The 3,841-nt window shown below is 34.5% G+C and overlaps 1 protein-coding gene across 1 annotated transcript in view; it reads left to right on the top strand.

The window, feature by feature from the left end:
• Positions 1 to 3,841, top strand: part of LOC107737670 (agrin-like) — a 283,048-nt gene that overhangs the window by 265,112 nt on the left and 14,095 nt on the right. The gene's annotated exons all lie outside the window — the stretch shown is intronic.

The following is a 3,841-nucleotide window of genomic DNA, read 5'->3' as shown; positions in this document are numbered from 1 at the left end:
TTTGAATCATCTCAAATCATGCTGGAGAACATAATAATTTTTGAGCAGTTCATACAGATCCAGTGCTGCTGTCAGTAAAGCAAAAGAAAGGCAAACAAATACCAAGTTCTAAAATAATTCTTAAATATAAATTTTTTCGAATAAACTTTTTACTCAAGCTCTTATGCTGAGAATGTCAACTGTGTTAAAAAAAAATATATATATATATATATATATATGTGTATGTATTATATTTTAAATTAAGATTGTAAGATACAAGCATTTTCAAAAGACTTTTAGACCCCACTGTACAACATGGTATTGCATGATTACCATATTCAAATACTATGATATTGACATTTCAGATAATACTATGGTATTATCATGGTATAATTTCAAAGAAACCATGATATTACCATGACGCTAATTGATATTGTCCAGAAAGTCTTGCTTTGTTTGGTGCATTCTTTGAAGTTTAGTTGGCTGCTTTTCACGCAGGGTCTGGGGTGCATGTGTGGGAAGCTTTCGAAACTTCCCTCTTTTACGTCTCGTACTTGTGGTCTTTTGTCTGTGCCCTCCGTTTTCTTTTAATTGCCATGTGGAAATGACTCTGTCTGTTGTGCTACGGATTCGCACCCACTCAGATCAATCCCAGCAGCCTCGTGTCAAAGCCGAAGTACGACAGCAGAACAATCGGGCCGCTCTCATACACAAATCGAGGCCATGTAATAATCTCAAAACTCTCTCATCCTCCAGTTATTCTAAATAGTGTAATTTGTGATTAGCTTGATGTAGTCTTACGCGTAGGCACTTAAGTGTGCCTTTTTTCGTCATTAAACCTTCCTACGTATGATAATTGTGTTTCATTTCAGCGGTAGAGGCAGGAAAATCTTATTAAAGCAAAAGCGTGAGAGGATGAGAGAGGAAAAATGTGAAGAAACCAGAAGGGTCTTGTTCCAAAGGGGCCGTCTGCAGCGAAACCCCAAGAGAAATACTTTCATATTGCCTCGATGGCCTCAGCCGTTCCACTGAACAGACCCTAACTACACCGCCGTATCACAAAGCAAATATAAATAATGCGGGTGCAGTAGTGTAAAACATAGCGCAACTTTAATGCCATTTCTGATTTACTCTGAACATTTGTTTTCGTGGCACTGTACACACACATATATATTTATTTACTTGCGACCTGCATGCTAAGTGTCTTGCTTGAGCTACGCGTGTGAATATTTTATTCCTCAGGCTTACAGTTTACTGCATGGGTTCTGTTCTGTGTGTACTGACATCCTCTGTGTTTTCTACACTGGTAACATTTTTTTTCTTCCTTCCCCTGTGCTCTTTTTGTGTGCTGTCTGGATATAAGAAATCACGCAAGGTAATGACTGAAGTCTGAAATCGCTTTCTCGAATCAACATCCTCATTCCCACCAAAAGCAACTGTCCATTTCAGCTTCATTGTCCATTAGTCAAGATCTGGTAGAGGATCAAATGAAACGAAACGAAGCGGAGGGTTTTTTTCCCTCCTCTTCAAACCATTCCATATGCTGAAAGGAACGAGGCAGAGAGAGATTTGGCTTTCACCTCAGACCAGCTGGTATGGGGGCGACGAGGGAGAGAGTTATCATTTGACCACCATTGTTTCATCACCCTTCCAACAACAATGAAATGTCTTCATTAGTCTCGCGTGGGAGGGCCATTAAACTGCCTCACTGTGGATGTAGACTGCGAAAGAAATGCTGCTGGCGTGGGAGAGAAAGGAAGTGTTATCAAGAGAAGAACGAGATGTGAGAGGAAGAGCGCGTGGTACAGAGCTAGGAGTTGTTCTTTTGGCACATTTGTTTTTGGACCCTTCAAGGGTGTCTTACTTTTTTTTTGTTTGTTTGTTTGTTTGAGGTGGTACCATTGACAGTCCTGGCTCACTTGCTGCCCTAGGCAACACAAGACATGACCAAAGAGAAAGACATTCTATAAATAAGTGCGAGACATGATAGTCTAGTGAGAGAGTTTCTTTTTAGAATCCAAGGCGACTTAGATGTTCAGATGTGTAACTTTTGAACCCAAAACTTTTTGAACTTTCGGGTTAGGGTTAGAAGTCTCTTATATTCACCAGTGCTGCATTTATTTGATCAAAAATACAGTAAAAAAAAAAGTAATATTGTAAATTATTATAGCAATTTAAAATAACTATTCTATTTCTATTTGAATATAGTATTATATCTACTTTTTCACACATATACAGTCAAACCAAAATGTATTCAGACACCTTCAACATTTCTCACATTATCACAGTTTATTTGCTATAGCTTAGAAAATGGTAATAAAATATGACAAGAACTCAGAGTTCAAATGTGTCAGAACAAATTAATCTTGATAATGTCAGATAACTTTGATATGTAATGAATTATGTTGAATAGCTGTCAGCTGTTAAATATTAAGTACAAAATTAGATAATACCAATTTAGTCAAAATGATAATTGATTAATAAATGATTATATGTATTTTATCTGCTCCATAAATAATTCTAGATAACTTACCTGAATTGTTTAAATGTGTAGAATCCACATAAGCTTGTTTTTCATCAACCGGTCAAAATATTTACAGCAGGGCATGCAAATTCTGTCAGTTTTTGGCCAGAAAGAAACTGCACGCAAGCTGAATGTAAATATAAGTCTCTGTAAATCCACTCGCTGACAGCAGGTGGCGCTTCTGGAAAAGCTGAATTAGAGCTGTTTCCCGTAACCTCCGTGGACAAAGCAGTATTGCGATTAAGAATGCATTTATTTGATCAAAAATACAGTAAAAAAAAAAGTAATATTGTAAATTATTATAGCAATTTAAAATAACTATTCTATTTCTATTTGAATATAGTATTATATCTACTTTTTCACACATATACAGTCAAACCAAAATGTATTCAGACACCTTCAACATTTCTCACATTATCACAGTTTATTTGCTATAGCTTAGAAAATGGTAATAAAATATGACAAGAACTCAGAGTTCAAATGTGTCAGAACAAATTAATCTTGATAATGTCAGATAACTTTGATATGTAATGAATTATGTTGAATAGCTGTCAGCTGTTAAATATTAAGTACAAAATTAGATAATACCAATTTAGGTCAATTGGAATTAGCAAAAGGAATTGTTGGGTATATTTTGTCACAGTTTACTTTATTTTGCTATCCTCACTTACATAAATGAACTATAGTGTCCTGCACCCACTAGTAAAAAAAAATATCAAAAATTATATCTGGTTGTAACATTATAAATGTCTTTACAGTCACTTTTGATCAATTAAATTCATTCTTGCTTAATAAAATTAGTACTTTTTTTCTGACCCTAAACTTTAGAATGCTAGTATTAGGGATGTAACGGTATTATAGTGACCAAAATTATCACGGTAATCAGTATTATCACGGTATTGTTAAAATGTGCTGGAGATGTTCAAAAAGTACCGACACATAAATCACTTCAAGTTTTATATTTAAAAATCAACAAACAACAAATAAAATGACTTTTTGTTTGCATAATAACATTACCAATGATGTTCAGATTTTAAATGACAACTTGACTGACAACAGTTTAATAGCATGTTGAAATATCTAATGTAAATGTTCAAATAAAGCTTTGAAAAAGTTTCATAAAAAGGTAAACCTCACATTTCAGCCTTTAAATAAAGAAAAGATATAAGTCAAAATGATAATTGATTAATAAATGATTATATGTATTTTATCTGCTCCATAAATAATTCTAGATAACTTATCTGAATTGTTTAAATGTGTAGAATCCACATAAGCTTATTGTTCATCAACCGGTCAAAATGTACAGCAGGGCATGCAAATTCGGTCCGTTTTTGGCCA

Source organism: Sinocyclocheilus rhinocerous, unplaced genomic scaffold, assembly GCF_001515625.1.
Source record: "Sinocyclocheilus rhinocerous isolate Xijiao unplaced genomic scaffold, SAMN03320098_v1.1 scaffold72, whole genome shotgun sequence".
NCBI lineage: Eukaryota > Metazoa > Chordata > Actinopteri > Cypriniformes > Cyprinidae > Sinocyclocheilus > Sinocyclocheilus rhinocerous.
Note: the sequence above shows the minus strand (reverse complement) of the source record. Positions and strands in the feature narration are given on the sequence as shown.